General features: G+C 42.2%; 1 long non-coding RNA gene and 1 pseudogene across 1 annotated transcript; one reads left to right on the forward strand and one right to left on the reverse strand.

Annotated features, from left to right (window-relative positions):
• The first annotated feature begins 4984 nt into the window (after positions 1-4984).
• Positions 4985-5521, forward strand: LOC103633547 (uncharacterized). Its single transcript, XR_002266644.1, has 3 exons — positions 4985-5034; positions 5189-5405; positions 5488-5521. It is a non-coding gene; the product is annotated as an uncharacterized lncRNA (long non-coding RNA).
• Positions 5522-16726: 11205 nt separating this feature from the next.
• Positions 16727-16905, reverse strand: LOC111590813 (uncharacterized; annotated as a pseudogene).
• Between the last annotated feature and the right edge of the window lie 2457 nt (positions 16906-19362).

Raw genomic sequence — 19362 nt, forward strand, 5'->3', positions numbered from 1 at the left:
GTTCATACAGACTGAAAGATATGAACGGCAATGACATTCCTAGGTCTTGGAATGCGGATGAGCTTCGGCGATATTATGTATAATTCGATGTAATTTTTCACATTTTATTTTTTCTTTCATGGCACCCTTTTCCTTTCCGAAGGGGGAGAAAGGTTTTTAATGGGGCCAGCATATGTAATTTCCTTTTTTAGTCTTATAAGAGCAAAATCCCCCAAAGAATGTAAATGTAAAAGCTGAGAGTGCACCATCGAGTGCCAAAAAGTAAAAACGAAGAAGCTCCAAAGACGTTCCTAAGGGAATGCAGAGCTTATACCGCCTAAGTAAAAGGCGAAGAAGCTCCAAAGACATTCCTAAGGGAATGCAGAGCTTATACCGCCTAAGTAAAAGGCGAAGAAGCTCCAAAGACGTTCCTAAGGGAATGCAGAGCTTACAGCGAAAAGTCAACGCTGATTCCGCCAAAAGTAAAGGCGAAGAAGCTCCAAAGTCGTTCCTAAGGGAATGCAGAGCTGAAGTGTGATTGTTTTTAAGAAAATAATGGTTATGAATATGGCTTCGGATACATGTTTGGCCATTCATTTGCACATCACATTACATCATAGCATTTGCATTCATAAACATTCATCTAGGCATATGTAGGATAATCATCTTCATCGCATAAAATGGTTGCTTCGGCAAGAAGAGAAAAAAAAGAAAGGGAAAAATTTCTATGAAGGAGAGCTTCGGAGAAAAGGAAAATGTTGTTTTATATGAAGGAGAGCTCCAGAAAAAAGGAAAATGTTGTTTTCTATGCTTTGTTGCGTACGAAAAGAAGGGAAGGTGTTTTTTCGCCTTCGGCTCAAAAAAGGAAATTTCGTCCACATCAAAGCATTTCTTATACATCAGTGAAAGGTTAAGGATATATTACAAGGTATGAACAGCATACATGAAAGTTTTGTTTACATTTGCAAAAGTTATCTCAAAAGTTTTTCAAGTACTGTCTGCAGTCTATTATCTAAATCTCCAAGGAGCTTCGGCTTCGGCGTTATTTTTGATCATCAGCTTCGGCTTCGTCATCCTACATGAATAAGGTCGTTGGAAGTCAGAATCAAGTTTACAGGAAAAGGTAAGCACAAGGTATGATTTCTTACTGGATCAAGGTGGCTACGAGCTTCGTCTCCAGCTTTCTCTCGACCACCTTTTGTCCATATCATTTTTACAAAACGATTCGAGATGCTTCGGGCGAGATCAGGGATGTCATCCAGGATTGATGGTGACAAAGTGAAATTTGGCCTGTTGACAATTTTCCCATGATCACAGCCAGCCTTCAGGAAGGCTGCAGCAGTCCCTCGAGAAGCCACCCAGGCACAGAAGTCACCATGCCCAGCTATGACTTCGTCGAGCTCGTCAATCTCCCCCTCAATATGTTCGAAGGTTTTTGGTAGATCTTCAGCTGAGGGGGTAAATTTTTCGCTGCTAGCTCCAACTGAATGAAAAATCTTTCTTAGTCGTTGAATGCACTTGTTGCTAAATTCTAGGCATTTTTCTTGAAGATTTGTCAGTAGTTTTCTCAAATCCGAATTTTGCTGAGCTTCGGCTTCAAGTTTTGCATTGAGATCTTGTTTTTCTTGTTCGAACTGCTCAGACTGGCGGAGAAGCTTCGTGTTCAGTTCTGATATTTTTGCTTCAGCTTCCGCCAGTAAACCTTCGGCTGCCTGGAGTTCAAAGTTCTTTTTCTCAAAAGCATCTGATTGCTCCTTTATTTTGTTTTCCAAATTTCCAATTATAACTTCATGCTTTTTATCTTCAAGATCTTGCTGCATTTGCAAGGCTTTGCTCAATAGCATACTCTACACAAACACAACCTTCGTCAGACATGTTTTTATTAGAAGCAATAAAAGTTAAGGGACAAGTCATTTACCTTGAAGTTGGAGTAAAACAAACTACCAACGACATGTTGTCGTCGGTAGCGGCTGATATCTGCTTCTAGCTTCGGGAATCCAATACTCTTGGACAGAGTACTAATAACTTTGGCCCCTGTTTGGTCCCGAATACACTCTAATTTCTCATCATCAACGCCTCCGAAGAGGAGTGCCCCAGGTTTGTATCCACAGGATTGGGCATACTCTTTAAGCTCTTCTATTTCAGCTTTTGTTAGATGTTCTCCAACTAAGTTTTGGAACGCGAAGGCTTCGTTTTCTGAAGCTTCGTCAGTAATTTCTTTTCCTTTCTTTGACGCTACGGTCACAGTCTCTCCGGCAGCAGTAGCAGCTTCTTCTGCAGCCATGTCTAGCAGCATTTGGTCAATATGTTCAATTGTGCTCTCTAAATTCAAATCTTCAGCTGAGGTAACTTCGGCGGCTGCGGCCTCCGAAGGTGCAATTTCAATATCTGCTCCCTCTGCAGCCGCTCGTGTTTTTTGGGCCGAAGCTCTTGGCGGCGTTTTGTCAATTACCTCTGTCACGGTAATGATTCTTTGTTTCTTTGCCTTGATTGTTTTCCTTGATTTCTCGGGCTCCTTGTCCTTCTGAAAAAACTTTGTCAGTTGAGGACCCAGTGGACTTAGCTTCGCAGGTAAGGATTCAGTCATTACCTTCAGAATTTCCTCAACAACAGCAGCAGAAGGCGATGCGGGGGTTTCTTCTGCTTCGGATATTTGTTGCTTCGGAGAAGAGGCTTTCCTTTTCTTTTGAATTTTCTTCTTTATTGGTTCTTTTTCACCTTCATCTAAGGCTTCAGTTGCCCTTTTCCTTTTTTGGCCCCCGGCACCTTTATTCAGATCTTCCTAGTCTGGGTATTCGAAGCCCAAGGCGTCCAACACTCGATTCAGCCTTCGTTTTGGACGGGTGCCGAAGGCTGCAGTCATCAATTGATCTTCTTTCTTGGAATAATTACCAAGTATTTCGTTGCACATCACTTCAATCGTATCCAGCCACTCTTGGCAAGGAGTTTTAAAGTATTTCTTAAATTTGAAGTAGTAAGGCAAACGTACAAGTTCACCTTTTTTCTTTTCCCCCTCCAGCTTCGGCATTTCCCACTCTTTTACACTAGGGAAAACTTTGAAAGCCAAGAATTCCTGGACCAGGTCCCTTGTACTGATATTCTCTGCAATTATTTTGAATTCATACATTGCTTTTTGAGTCGGACCCTCTGGTAACATGTGGCACTGGGGGCGGGTTTCTCCGAAGGTCAGTTCAAGTGGACTCTGTACAAGCTTTTCCTTATCGTCATCAACCTTGACGTAGAACCATTCCGATTTCCACCCTGCTGCCCATTTGCTTCGGTAGCTGATCACAGGATACTTCGTAGTTTTCCGGTAAGCAAAATTATAGCAACCAAAATTCTCATGTAATCCATCCTTTCTAGCCTTTGTCTGATAGTGCAGTTCGTGAACTCGGCAAAAGCTGTCAGCAAACGGTTCCACCGCCTGGCTTCGGAGTGCCCAAATATAAACACTAAGCCTAACGATAGCGTTAGGGGTTAGCTGGTGAAAATAGATTCCAAAATTCTTCAATATCTCTGCAATAATCCCATGAAGGGGGAATCTCAACCCAGCCTTTAAGAAGCTTTTAAAAATAACAATTTCATCTTTCTCCGGCTTTGGGGTAGTCTCTTCTCCCCCGAAGCGTAGTAGCTTCTTTTGATTTTCAGTAAAATAGCCTGACTTTACCATCTTGGACAAATCAGCCTTCGAAACAGTAGATTTCCCGAAGTCCAAATGGCTGGGTTTGCTTGGCGTAGCAAGGTGATAATCATCTTCGGGGTCAGTTTCCTCAGCATCTTCTCCTTCTGCTTCAGCAATTGTTTGTTCTGCATCATCAATAGGAGCCCTTTCCGAAGTCACTAACCCGGATCGTTGCATGGCTTCGGAGATAGAGACAGTCTCCGAAGCTTCCGTTTCGTCCCCCTCACATTCAACCCTGGCGGTAGAGCGGACTCTGGCCATTTAGCTATGAACTTGTGAAACTTTAATACTTTTTTCCTCCGAAGCAGGCTTCAAGATGGAGCTTCGTTCGATTATGACAAACAAGCTTCGGCGACGGTTAAAAATTTTGGCAGCAAAACAGTGCAAATAGCAGTAAATGCTGTGGTAACTTCACACCTACTCGTCTGTTTATATAGTGCCGCAGGTAAGAAGGCGAAGCGCCAGAAGTTTTACACCAGGCGGACACCCGCTCGCACTCGCTGTACGGTGGGTCGCAAAGACTGAACAGTAATTCTGCACGGTGGGGCCGCCACGCGCAGGGAAATTGAATCGTTTCTCGACAACGAGCTCAGGGAAGGTGTTTTTGAGACCTTCGGCGCTCCGAAGCTTAAGAAACTTTTTTCACGGATCAAGCTCGTTACGAAAAACGATCTAGCACCGCGAAAGGGGCTACTGTTGGGTCCATGCTTCGTCGCCGAAGGTCTTATAGAGAGAAGCGATCCTCGGATGAAGCTGTTTGTATAAGATAGCCGAAGGTTCCTCTTCGTAAAGCTTCGGCATTGCAAACCGACTTAAAGATAGAATGACCTTTTAGTCCATAAATGTCTGAGTCAATGTTGTAAGTTTTTATAAGGGGCATGCTTGTAATTCCTCACAGGCTGCGTCCTGTGCCTATAAATAGTGAACAATATTCCGTTACTGTTCACGCATTCTGATTTTTGCAATCGCATCTCTCGGAATACAACCTTTGTCAAGGCATAGGTATTATTGTATTTAATGATTCAATGTATTAAGTGAATATGATATAATGTATCTGTGAAACATTTATCCATTTTATACCTTTTATTTTGTATTATCTTACAATGTTTATTGAAAGTTTATTACGAAGGTTCAACTTCGTAATAAGACTTTTATCAACTTTCGTCCTAGACCCATTATCCTCAAAGGAGTAATGCTTCACGGACGAAGGACAGTATCATTTAACATTTTATGTTGCCTTGTTCTTAATTCATAGCATTTGAGAACAAGTCCCCAACAGTAGGGTTAACCTGAAGAATCCATCCACATCAACAGAGAAGCCCTTGAAAGTGAATATGTGAGCTCTAATCTCCATAACTGGATTGACCTCATAGGTGTGCGGTTGCTTTCAGTTTTAAATCACTATCTGTCTACTTACGGTGAGCAGTTGATCATCACTTGTTGGTTTAGTTTTCACAAATTCACCCAAAATCTATTTCAAGTCCCCCCTTTGACCAACTCACTATTGTTTCTATTGTTGTAATCTAGATCAGGAGGTGTTGATCAGGAGCAGCTAATCAGGAGCCTCATCAACCAAACTGCAGGGAAAGCATTATAATACCATAGCAACACTATGTGACATGTATGCTTTCTTGGTGTTCCTTTTTGTCGTTTTTATCTGGTGTTCTCATCTAGCCATATCTATCGTAACAACACCCAAGAGGTCCGTGAATATGATGGGTTAGCGTTTAGTACTCTATACAAGGTATTTAATCTCAAACCTATTCTGAATTTCTGATATTAGAGATAATTTACTTTTTTCTTTTTAATTTATTCACCTTATATAGAGTACTGGACTGCAAGCCATTGATGAGATTGTCCGCAAATCTATGACGAGTTTCTCAAGCTCTACGAGTTTCTGGATGGATTCAGTTTTGGTTACATCAGTGTGTGGCTACCTTCAGTTTTAAATCACTATCTGTCTACTGACGGCGAGCAGTTGATCGTCATTTGTTGGTTTAGTTTCCATAGATTCACCAAAAATCCTTTTCAAGTCCCCCTTTTGACCTACTCACTATTGTTTCTATAGTTGTAATCTAGATCAGGTGTTGATCACGAGTAGTTGATCAGGAGCCTCATCAACCATACTGTAGGGAAAGCATTGTAATATCATAACAACACTATGTGACAGGTATGCTTTATTGTTGTTCCTTTTTGTCATTTTTATCTGATATTCGTTCTTCTGGTATCACAGCGCTGGCAACATTGGTCCGTGAGAGATAAGTTGATAATGGAACTCAAGCCTCTGCGGATGTTAACAGTTGCTTCAGTGCTGTGATTTAAACCATTCTAATATTCGTTCATATCTTGCAGGCAAATGTTGGGGATTGTCGTGCAGTCCTGTGTTGGAAAGGAATAGCAGTGGAGATGTCAAAGGATCACAAGCCGACATATGATGCAGAGCGTCAAAGGCATCAAAGATGGCTACCTCAACGACGTACTGCCTGTGACCTAGGCTTTGGGGGACTGGGACCTGAAACTACCTCAAGGCTCGCCATCGCCTCTTATTGCTAAACCAGAGATGCGCTGGATGATTCTAACGGAAGATGACGAGTTCCTCATCATTGGCTACGATGGGATATTCGTGATGACTAACCAGAATGTTATGAGCAGTCCGTAAGGGACTCCGGAGGCATGATGATTTGTGTTCCGTCGCAACGTATGGGCACTCTATTATCATATATATATATAGAAGTCTGCATGGTACTAATGGTTGTAATGTAGTGGTGAAATGGCTAGATTAAGGGCCCGTTTGGTTCCTTTAGTTCAGGGATTAAAGTTTAGTTAGGAGACTAAAGTTTAGTCCCTTAACATATTACATGAATCATAAGAGGACCAAAATACCACTTAACATTCTCCCTTCTCCCGTCATTAGTGCAACTGAAATAAAGGAGGGGCAAAAATTGGAATTTATATGGTTTAGTCCCTTTTAGTCACCTCTTGAGGAACTAGAGACTAAAACAGTTTAATCCCTATTTTAGTCCCATCGTTTGGCAATTTAGGGACTAAATGAGACTAAAATGAAGTGACTAATCTTTAGTCACTCAAACCAAACGGGGCCTAAAATAACAAAATTTATGTATGGCTAGAATCACAAATAGACGAAACTTTTCTCATAACAGTATAACACATATTTGTACATAAGTTATCATGGTATTATATATTCCCGTTGCAACGCACGAGCACTCACCTAGTATTCATATATGTGCTGACAAATTCTATGTCTGGCATACACAACTCAAATAAGTAGGATACCACTTAAGAAAAATTGTACTTGTGCAAATGCAAGGAAACTTATGAATAACATATTTCAAATGCAACAAAAAAGTTCATAAGCTTTCTCCCTTTATTTGTGTGCTCCAAAAATTTTGATCCCACTTGTGTATTTATTCTATCTTTGTGATCTACTTCTCTCGCTTTGTCGTCAATTTCCAATAAGGGGGTAAATTCACTTAAAGTTGTGGGCTTGCAAGACACCACTCGGATGGACATGATCATTGTGGATCACTTGAGCTCCTTAGATTGTTTTCATTAGCTTTCTTCTTAATTGCGTGAAGTAGTCAATGTGCATAAAATATAACTCAGTGTGATCCTCCTTCAAACTTCTTCACACATCTTTTAATAGTTGTCTTGTCAAAGTTAAACCATGTACTAGAACAAACACTAGGTTCACTTGCTCATGAACAAGTCATATACTACCACTAGTACCAATCAAGCATAGAAATAATAATGGTAGGCAATGAACTTCAATTTCATTTTATTTTTAATAAATGACTTAGCTAACCGCTTTATATATTGAAAGGGAAATGTGCCCTTGGGCCATTTCTAAGTATTTTGGTGATTGAGTGCCAACACAAGTGCTTAAATGTGAATTCATGTTTATGGATGAATAAAGTGAAAATCAAGAGCAAAGGTATGTTTCTAAGTCTTAGTACATTGGTTTTGTGTACTAATATACTTGTCTAAGTATTGGAAACAGGAAGAAAAAGAAAAGAAAAGAGTTGGCTATGTACAGCCAAGAGGCTGTTTCGGTCTGGGGCACCGGACTGTCCGGTGGTGCACCGGACAGTGTCCGGTGGTGCACCGGACAGTGTCCGATGCGCCAGGCTGCCTCGGCCGAAGTAGCCGCTCTCAGGAATTCGCTGACGGCGTACGGCTATAATTCACTGGACTGTCCGGTGTGCACCGGACTGTCCGGTGAGCCAACGGTCGGCCGGGCCAACGGTCGGCCGCGCGATCTGCGCGTGACACGTGGCCGAGCCAACGGCTAGAAGGGGGCACCGGACTGTCCGGTGTGCACCGGACATGTCCGGTGCGCCAACGGCTCTCTGGCGGGCAACGGGCGGCTGCGCCATTTTAGGAAGGAAATCGGGCACCGGACAGTGTCCGGTGTGCACCGGACTGTCTGGTGCGCCCGACGACAGAAGGCAAGGATGGCCTTCCAGATTTGTTCTCAACGGCTCCTAGCTGCCTTGGGGCTATAAAAGGGACCCCTAGGCGCATGGAGGAGTACACCAAGCATTCCTACAACATTCCTAAGCACCAAGACATCGATCTCACACATTCGTTTCATTGTGATAGCATCTAGAGCTCTTGTTGAGTTGCGAACTCTTTGAGTTGTGTTGCGAGCTCTTGTTGCGACTTGTGTGCGTGTTGTTGCTCTGATCTTTTGAAGTCTTGTGTGTGTTGCTCATTCCCCCTTTGCTCTGTGTTCTTTGTGAATTTCAATTGTAAGGGCGAGAGGCTCCAAGTTGTGGAGATTCCTCGCAAACGGGATTGAGAAAAAAAGCAAGCAAAACACCGTGGTATTCAAGTGGGTTTTTGGACCGCTTGAGAGGGGTTGATTGCAACCCTCGTCCGTTGGGACGCCACAACGTGGAGTAGGCAAGCGTTGGTCTTGGCCGAACCACGGGATAAACCACTGTGTCGTCTCTGTGATTGATCACTTGTGGTATTGTGTTTTGTTGAGACTCCTTTCTAGCCACTTGGCATTTATTGTGCTAACACTTAACAAGTTTTTGTGGCTATAAGTTTAAGTTTTACAGGATCACCTATTCACCCCCCCTCTAGGTGTTCTCATATATACATACTAGTAAGGGGATGTGTCACACCCATATTTAAGGACAAAGCCGGGTGCATCTCATACATGCGCCAAAGAAGACAACATATATAATAACATAGTGTATAGAGATAAATGTCACAATATAATCAGAGTACTTATTACATAGCGGAAGTCTTACAAAATAAAGGTAAATATAGATCGAACTAAAGTCCATCCTTGGCGCCATAAGGTCAACTGGGAGACGCCACCTAGATCGAATCGAACTCCTCGCTGTGTGGCTCCTCTTGAACCACCTGTTCTTCTCTTGTGGGGGGTGTGAGACAGCAAGGGTGAGCTCACACATGTTTATCGCTCAACAAGTTGTGGGGAATAATGTGCATGAACTCACTAAAGGTGGGAGTTTATGTGATGTGTAAGGTTGATCAACAATAGGGGTAAAAGCTGAGCATTGCTTTTAATAAGTTGGTCAAATTTTATTAGCAATTACTAGATGTAAGTAAATATCAAACCATAATAAAAATAATAGAATAAAATTAATAAATAATCCCATGCAAATGCAAATGAAAAATTGCATTTAAGTTACATAAATTAATCATGCGAGAGTCCTGAGCTGCTCATGACCATGAGCTCAGCTAGTATATCAGTTTTACACTCTGCAGAGGTTGTACCCTGTACCCACAAGTCGTGTATCCCATGTCGCCAGGGTTAGCTAGACCCTTAGACACTACCGAGGTTAATGGCTAGGGATCCATTACAGGCCTTTATAAAGTTCCACTAGCTTCCGAAAACCCGCTACAGTTTATGGGAAGAGCACTTGCAAGAATCTCTCGTCTGACCGCCATCGCAGCAAAATCAACCTGAGAACCTCCCTGCATGCAACTCCCCTACTGCCCTTGCCCCTTTCGGGTAAGGTAGTCTTCCACTAGCTTTCCTAATTAGTCAGCCAAGGGCGTCCCATTCCACCCTTGTTGCGGCACATGTTTCTCAAGTTAAGCTCCATGTTCCAATTAAAAATATAATGATCTTGACATGAACATAAATAAAATAACAGAATAATTGGAACATGGATATAATGAAATATTAACCCAAACCCATATAAAGCAATAGCAAAACTACCCAAATAATTCAGGGGTAGACAAGGTAAAAGATAACCAGACTAGGGTAACATATTGGGTCCCATCAAAATTAAACCTATGCATTGAATAATGATAATAAAGAACATTATTGGGTAATAGAAGTGGTCAAGGGCACAACTTGCTTGGGACTTGAGATTCCGGGTACCAGGATGATCCTCAGATCCATGTGACCTCGCTGCTAGTCGTAGCAATACAAACAAACATGATATAGATAAAATTAACATCACACCAAACATAAGAACAAACTGAATAATAATGATCTACGCGTCGCTACGAGATCGTGTTATCGAGAACTACTAAGATCGGAGTTACGATTAAGGAGTTATGACTTTATAGAAGATCTATGTGATTAAGATATTAAACTACATTATAAATTGGATAGTATAAATCATATGAGAGAATATCTTATAAATAATTAACTCACTTTGATCTAAGTTATAAATGGACCATAGATCATATTTTAATAGATTATAATGATAAGCAGATTAACAAGGCTATCCAACATCAGTTAAATACAGATCTAATTATAAAATAATGATATTTGGTATAATAAATGTTGTTATTGCATAGTAAATATTCGTACGAGACTAACACAACTTGAACGGATCAAATCAGAATCCCGGATTTAAAGTTATGAATTTCTAATGATTTTATGTGTTTTGCACAAGATTAAATAAGATATAATTTTTAATATGACTTTCATGTGAAAACAATGGTACTAGATGATAAACCATAATATTACAAAATAATAGGAACTGGAATGGACTAAAAAGGAGTTAGTATGAATTTTCTATGAGTAAAATGAGTTTCTAGAATTATTTATATACTAAAAATCATTTTCTATAACTATTTATTTATTTTCTCTGCTCCCTGGACTTTGCGCACAAAAACAGAGAAGCTCGGGGGTTTAAACTATAAAATTCCCCAGACTCAGGTACAACCGAGGGGTACTACGGGTTGATTCTTAATTAGGGGTTCTTTTGAATAACTTCACACCCGACGGGGTATTGTTGAATTGTGGACGCCCGATCAGGGTCAAGGGCCCAGATTAGATCCTGATCCTAACCCAATCAGTATGTAACAATGTTCGCATGATCGTCGATTAACGGCTTGGATCAAAAGGAGTAAGGCACTATCACCTACACCGTATAGATTAGATCAGACGGTCAACACTACCCCGACCAACGCCTTACCAAGGATCTGCTCCTGACCGTCCAAAGCCAGATCGACGTCATGGGTGAAACAAGCGAACGGGTCACACGGTCTTCAATCCCAGCCGTCCATCCGTTGATCAACGATCGGCCGACATCAGTTTTACCGCCACCACACGCCTCTCACCGGCCAGACGCGCAGGGACCCCCCTTCCCGCGGCGGACACCATTGCCGCAGATTTCAACCTCCACCACGCACGGTGGAACCTCCCCCCCAGACAGCGTTTACGCAAAGAGGGGATGTGACTGCACTAGTAAGGGAGTTACTCACCAACGGCGATGCAACTGTGTAGCTGTTTCACGGTGTGGGGCGGCCCAAGGTCAAACGCCGGTGCCATTGACGAATTACCGATGGTCCGGGCCCCACGATCACCAGTTGATGACACGAATGTGCCCGCCACGCGTAGTTGATTGTCACACCCGGATTTCAGGGGTCCAAAGCCCGGGCGCGAACATAATCACCAGGTGTGCTGGGACCAAGTCTCACACATATGATGAATCATGGCACAGGATCGAATGTCACATCTTTGCTATATAATAGGAGTTCTATACAAAGTAAATAATTACATTATAAGGAGACAACGGTCCAGCAACCCGAAGTTGACTGGGAGACGACGGCCTAGATCTCTCACGAACTCATCGCAGCATCCTCCAAGCGCCTCATCCTGTGGTACCTGTTCTTGACCTGTGGGGGGGTGTGAGACAGCAAGAGTGAGCTCACATACGTTCATCGTTCAGCAAGTTGTGGGGAATAATGTGCATGAACTCGCCAAAGGTGGGAGCTCACGTGAAGTGTAAGGCTTACCAAAGAGGATGGTTAGAGCTGAGCATTGCTTTTAAAGTTGGTCAAAATTTTATTAGCAATTACTAAGTATAAGTAAATACCAACCCAATTAAGTAGTAGAACAAAAGTAACAACCTCACCTGCGATGCAATGCATATGACAAATTGAGTTTAAGTTCCATAGTTTAATCATGTGAGTGTCCGAGCCGCTCATGACCGTGAGCACGGCTAGTATACCAGTTTTACACTCTGCAGAGGTTGCGCATCTTTACCCACAAGTCATGTTACCCATCTGCCAAGGGATCGCGACTTCCCATACACCTCTACCGAGGAGGCGAGGCAGGGTAACACTACGAGGCCTTTACAAAGTTCCACTAGCTTCAGAAAACCCGCTACAGTTTATAGGAAGCTCCAATGCAGGAATCCCTTGCAGGACCGCCATCGCAGCAAAATCCTCCCGAGGGCCTCCCTACACTGACCACTCCCCTACTGCCCTTGCCCCTTTCGGGTAAGGTAGTCTTCCACTAGCTTTCCTAATTAATCGGCCAAGGGCGTCCCATTAAACCCTTGTGGTAGCACTGTTTTCCCGGGTGGTTCTCCATGTTCCAATTAACATAATGATCTTATCATGAACAGTAAATAACAACTGATAATAAAAGTGTAATCATGAATAATGTATCTCCATACCCAAAACCACATATAGCACTAGCAAGTACTACCCAAAAAGTTTAGTGGAGTCAAGGTATAAAGATAATCAAACTAGGGTAACCTGTTGGGTCCCATCAAAATTAACCTATGCAGATCATCATGATTAATCAGAACATGAGTAGGTAAAAAGAAGTGATCAAGGGCACAACTTGCCTGGGACTTGAGATTCCAGGTACCAGGATGATCTTCAGATGACTCGTAACCTCGCGCTAGTCGTAGCAATACAAACAAACATTGTATAGGCAAAATTAACATTACACCAAACATAAGAACAAAATACATATTAATAATCTACATATTAAAATGAGATCACAGAAACAGAAATTATTAATTTTGGAGATATAGATTTTAAGTTATGAATTTCTTAAGGTTTGATGTATTTGATATAAGATTAATTAGGATATAAATTTTAATGTGACTTTCATGTCAAAACAGAGACACTAAGTGCTAGAGAATAAAATTACAAAATTTTAGGAACTGGAATGAAGTAATTTAGAGTTCATATGCATTTTCTATGAATTATTGAAGTTCCAGCAATTATTTTCCTATTAAAAATCTATTTTCTATTTCATTTATTCAATTTAAACGAATTCTGGACTAGGCCTCATTTTCCAGAAAACCCAGGGGCTATCCCGCAAGATCGCCAAGACACAGAGAATAGTTGAGAGGGATGGCGGGTTAGTTTCTCAGAAGTCAAGGGTTTCTTTAGTAAAAAGGCCAACGCGAAGGGGTATCAGTGGTTTCTGGCCGTCCGATCGGAAATCAGGGGCCCGGATTAGATCCCAATCCCAAATGAGTCCGCACGCCCTGCTACCCGTCGGATCAAGGATCCACGGTCGGAATTAGAAGCGCGAAGGGGGTATGTTACTTCTAATCTTGGCCACACGTCGACCAATCAACGGTCATGGACCGATCTGGCTGAATCAGTATTTTTACTTCATCTTGTCCGTCTACCGACGATCGGACAGCCAGGACGCTTCCTTCAACCTCCACACACGGACGACGGCGGAGGAACGCCTCCCACAGCGGCGACCAATTCCGCGACGGCGCTCCCTACCAGGGAGGGTCGCGAGCCCCAATCCCAACCCCCGACTAGCGCAGTATGCATGGGAAACCAAGGCAAACTGGGAGGAGAGCTCCTTACCGTGGGTTGGCATCTGGTGGTGGCCGGCCAAGGTGAGGTGTGGATCCATGGCGAAAGCGTGCTCCGATGAGCCATTCCCGCATCGATACTAACCAACCACGCTCGGTGCGGCCATAAACTTCATCCTGGGGACGCGGCCCAGTTCCCAGACCCCAACGGAGGGCTCGGCAATGGCGCTGGCCAAAGATGGCTTGCGGCGGCACCCAATCTGGCGAAGTGCGCGCGCAGAGACCGGAAGCATGGGCACACCATGGTGATGGCGAGCGAGCAGAACCACAGCAGCGGCGCCCGCAAACACCCTCCCAGCGATACTCGCCAGTTCTCTCTCGCTATTTTCGACGTCAAGCTCTAGTCGCCAATGGCGATTGGGTCGATTGTCCCCGCCGATAACCAGCTGGAAGAGGTGATCGGTATTTATACACAAGGGCAAGGTCGCGATGGTTGCAACGGCCCCGGGTTTTCCTCCGTGCATTCCGGCAACAGGACCACCGGCGCCCGCGCGTTCTGTTGCGGAGTCCGCGCGGGTGAAGAAGGTTCTGTCGTGGTGGTCCCACCTGGCGGCGAGTCAAGCTCAAGGATCCAAAGCCGCCAACTGACGACCCGGCCCCGCGTGTCAGCGTAAGAGGAGGACGGCAGCGTGGGAGTTGGTTAAATGGGCTGCCAGAGGGAAACGCCAATGGGCCGAGCAGGCCGAATTCTGTGCCAGCGCAGACTTCTTATTTCTTTTCTTTTTTTCTTTTCTTTTATTCCCTTTTCTTATTTTTGAATCCACATTTGAATTTCAAATTTGTGGTGAATTTTCACTCAGATTAATTATTAATCTTTAAAATACTAGTGTGGTATTTACTTACTTATGAATTTATTTTGTATTTTATGGTATTTCTTTTTTTTCCTTTTCCATGTGAATCCCAAATTCAAAACTAGGGTTTAATCTAAATCTTCTACTAATTATAATATTTTATCCATATTATTATTGTTTTAAATGCACAAACAAAAAAATCCAATATGATGCAATGGTTTATTTGTGTCTTAGTAAAGATTTACTCATTTTAAACATGAGTAGTCACATGTGATGATAACTAGAGATACACACATATATAGAGAAAACCAATTTCTCCATTTGTTCTTCCTTACAATTTGGGTATTACATTGATGCTCCCAAGGTACTGAATTAGAGCCTGGCGCGGTGAATCGTGGTCTTTGTTTCCTTGCGGCGAATCTCCTTCCAGAGTTGGTGGCGGCGATGAGGGTTGGTCAGCACGGGGAGGTCCCCTGTGCCCGCTGGGCTAGTTTTTTATAGTCCGAGGTCAAGGTGCAACGACCGTAGCCAATTCGGCCGAGACGTTGATGGAGTCCGGCGTCAGCGGGGAGTTGGTTGAGCTCCGTCCGGTGCCGAGTTCCGTTGGCTATTGACGCGGTCTTCGTTTCGGTTGAGAAGAAAGTGCTGACAAGGTGGCCCCGCATGACAGTGGCAGAGGTGAGTCTCTGCGCCAGCCCGTAGTGACTGCCCCAAGAGCACCATCGATCAGCGACGCGTTCAGCGCGGTTGCGGAAGGATTGGGTAAGTGGACCATACGGACTTTGGTTCAGCTGGGTCGAAAGGAGGAGATTAGGCCCAGGTGCTGTTCTCCTTTTATTATTTTTATTTTCTATATTCCATTTTCTCTATTTCATTTATTTTCAAGTTCCAAACTAAAACATAATGCTCACTCAAAAATCAATCATGATGCAATAGATATATTCATTTTAATTAGTTTTATTTGTTTGGTAGATGTTTTAATTATGACACACTCATATTGTTCCTTTATTTTTAGGGAAAATAGCATTTTGAATGTGGGATAAGAATAAAAAGTTATTTCAAAAGTAAATATTCATTATCTATTTAGTTTGAAAGAGTTATGTTATACTTTCATTTAAGGTTTCTTAAAAATATGTATAACTTATGAGGAGATCAAATCAATGGAGTATCTCACTATTATTTAATTTCCGAGTTTCAATTTTATGCACTAAATTTAAAAGGTCTAGTCTAGATTTGAGCCATTTAGATTTAATGCTTGTTTAGATAAAAGCTTATGGTGTATCATTTAATGAAATGAATAATAATTTAGTTGAGTAGAAAACCTTTCTAATAATTCTTGGTTTCAAAATTCAGTCCTCAATTTTCAAAACTTAAGTATAATTTGAGATAGCTGAATTTACTATTTATTTCTCTAGTTATTTATTTTATTATTTTCCCCTTATACGAATTTTGGGCTTTACAGGATGAATGTACAAGCATAATTAATTTTACCTTTCCTTTGGTCAAAGGAGAGTGGTGCCATATATGTTGTTATATTCAACCCATGTTCGAGAACTCTAGAATGTTCAATTCATTTATCAACTTACAAAATGTAGTTCATCAAGTGGCTTGGTGAAAGTACCTAGTTTTGTTTTGGTAGTTGAGAGACACTCTAGGTGGACTAACATGTGCTTGATATGAGATACACATGTGATAAGTCTACAAACATACTAGTGTGAGCAATATGTGCCATGGTGGTGATGTGGGTTGAGTATAATGTAATGCTTAATTAATGTTTATTGAATGAGCTCAATGCATATGATACATGACATGATGTCATGTGACTAGGTGGAGAAGGTTAAGAATATAGCTTAGTTATGGCGGACCACTTGCTAGTGTGAAGGAAAAGTCAAGAGGCTCGGATGCAATGGACCATATATCTGTGAAGCTAGAGTAAGGACTTGGCGTCGATGGATTGAGTGCAATTGTAAAGAGCAAATGTAGACACAATTGATGAACCTTACATGATGACATAGATTGGACCATGTCGTCTATGATGTTTTAGGCCATGCAATACTTGTGTTGATTACAAGTGACTTCATAAAGGTTGATGCTTGTATAGCATCAACATCAGAGGAATGTGTAACAAAAAATGTTTGAATTGTAGAATATAGTACAATGCCATGTGCTGCGATGGCACACCAATCATATTTGACGGTATAGTGCAACAGTTCTACGACACGCGAGGGCCCAATGACAAACCAGTGTGATGGACCCTCCCCACAAAAAATAAATTTAAAATTAATGTGGATATTTGATCCACATACCACATATTAAACTGTAGATAATGCACTTTATCTTAGTCAAAAGACAAGAAAGATATGAGTTGAAAAGGATATTTGCCCCTTTTCATAGCTAACTCGGCCACTCGTCGTCCTTCCACTAGCGATGTGATATATCTAGGTGTGATGCGCTGCGTGCGACTTCGTGTCGTGTTGGACTTAGGTATTTTCTGTGGTAGAACCGCCCGAATTATTCCAGCTTAAGTGCCTAAGTCACGCCTCAGAGGTCGCAACACACTTAAATCGGAATAACCCGTCAGTCCCTCAGATCTAGTCTGATAGAGCCACTTAACCAGGATCAAATTCCACAGTCTCACTCGAAGGTGAGTCATAGAAGAAATACAATAAAACAGGAAACCTCAAATTAAGTGCTGAATTATTACATATATCAGAGTTTTTGAGTAGCAAATAAGAGTTCACAAAATAAAATGCAGCGGATAATTGATGTCGTCGGTATCGAGGAAATGGGCAAGGCCTAGCCCACTACTCCTCGTGCTCCTCTCTTGCCGGAGCAACATCCCACTCGACCGTCCAACCCGGTGGCAGGGTGGTAGGCTAAGTCACACCATCAACCATTTCCTGAATGGTACCTGCAAAAATTATGCCATAAGCAAGGCTGAGTATACTAATACTTAGCTAGACTTAACCGGTGTGAGGAGTCTACTCCTCTACCTCTAGACTATGCAGCTGTTTGGCTGAGGGTTTTGGTTTGCCAAAAGCACTAGCTGTTTCTAAAAATCAATTTTTAGCTTTTCAAATTCTATCCTCATTAACTTAGCTAGATTTGCTCCTTCTAAGCATACATGGTGACAAGCATTTAGTTCAATCAACAAATTATCTCATGTAACCTCATTTCACTTCTTACTCGATGCAGTACAAGGGGTCAAGCAGTCTCATTAGCTGTGAGAAGCAGACGATTCGAATCGAGTTTTAACCTTGCAAGGTAAACCTAAACACACGGCATGTCAGGGCACTCCGACCCAACACATGACAACCGTCCCCATCGATTCCCCGTTCGCGTCCAGGCCTCACCGCCTTGGCATACAATGCTCCACCGACCCCGGCTGCCGCCGTGCAGTGACCGCACTTGTACCCACCATAGCTAGCATGGGAGACCCAGTCTCAGGTCGCATGAGGGATAAAGTCTGCGCCCGGCTTCACTCAGGTACTAGGTTTACCGGTTACCATTTTTCCCGGCATGTGCTTAGTACGTTCAAAAGCATGACTCAGGTATCCACACATTAATCCTTAATTCCTTTTCCCGTCTCATGGTCAAGGCATCCTCCCTGGATCCAAGTCCATAGACTAACATAGATCCCGTTATCAAGATGAATACAATCAATTCCTGACCCCACGCGAGTGCTAGAAAAATCACTCGACTTCTACCGAGATCCTGATTAGCAAAGCAGCTACTCGACCTAGCATACTAGTATTCATCTCAAAAGGAATCCTAGGTTCATGCAACTAGAGGTTTCAAGCAACTCCTACACTTAAGTGCACATTACAATCCTACAAGCATTAAGTGTAGTAAAGTAGCATATAATAATACGGTTATGCATATAAACCGGGGCTTGCCTTCAATTGCTGGGGCTGCGGGGAGATCCTCGATAGCAGCCTCAGAAGCTTGCTCCTGGTCCTCCTCTTGGACAGATCCTTGCTCGGGGATGAGCACGTACTCTCCATCGGCAAGATTACAATCTAATGAATGCAATGCGTAAGATATATGCATGATATGATATGTGCTTTAGAAATTTCAACTTTTGACGGTGTATGATCTACTTGAGTTAGATAAAGTTAAACCTTACTTATGTAAGACCTTTGGGTGGTATACTTGGTAAATTGGGTCAAACTTAGCTAAGGCAAGTGGTAGGTTTTATTTTGGGGTTCCACTGAATTCTTTTTAAGCCTTAGTGAGTTTTGACCAGAATTCAAGTTGGGCTCATTGGAGTGAGGTTTATTTCTTCTTTCTTTTTCTTTATTCTCTTTAAGTTTTTGGAGGGGGTTTGAACTACAAGTTGCTTTAATAAAATTCCAAAAATCCTGTAAAAATTACAGTGGCTTATTACTGGTGCATAATTATCTGTCTCAAAATTTGGGGATCAGAAAGTGAATAGTTTTCTCTGGACAAAATTACCAAGTTTTAGGGCAGAAGGGGTGCTTTGAACTACAACTATTAATTAACAGTAGGTAATTCTCTAAAACTTATTTTGGCTGGCTTTTAGGTGCTATAACATGACTTGACACAAATTTCTAGTCATTAATACCTATTAGTTATTTTACTAGGGTTTTCTCAAGTTTCTAGCCAAAGGGGTGCTTTCTACTACCACTATATTTGAAAAATATCAAACAACAGATTTCTGATTTTTCTTAGCTTCTATTTTGCGCAAGAGCAATCATTCTGAAGTTTGGCATCTTTTTGCTTAAGGGAAGGGGTGGTATGCATTAATTGGATTAAATGACCTTTCTTATACAATATTAGCAATAGGTATTATTTTACA

Source organism: Zea mays, chromosome 1 (assembly GCF_902167145.1).
Source record: "Zea mays cultivar B73 chromosome 1, Zm-B73-REFERENCE-NAM-5.0, whole genome shotgun sequence".
Lineage (NCBI taxonomy): Eukaryota > Viridiplantae > Streptophyta > Magnoliopsida > Poales > Poaceae > Zea > Zea mays.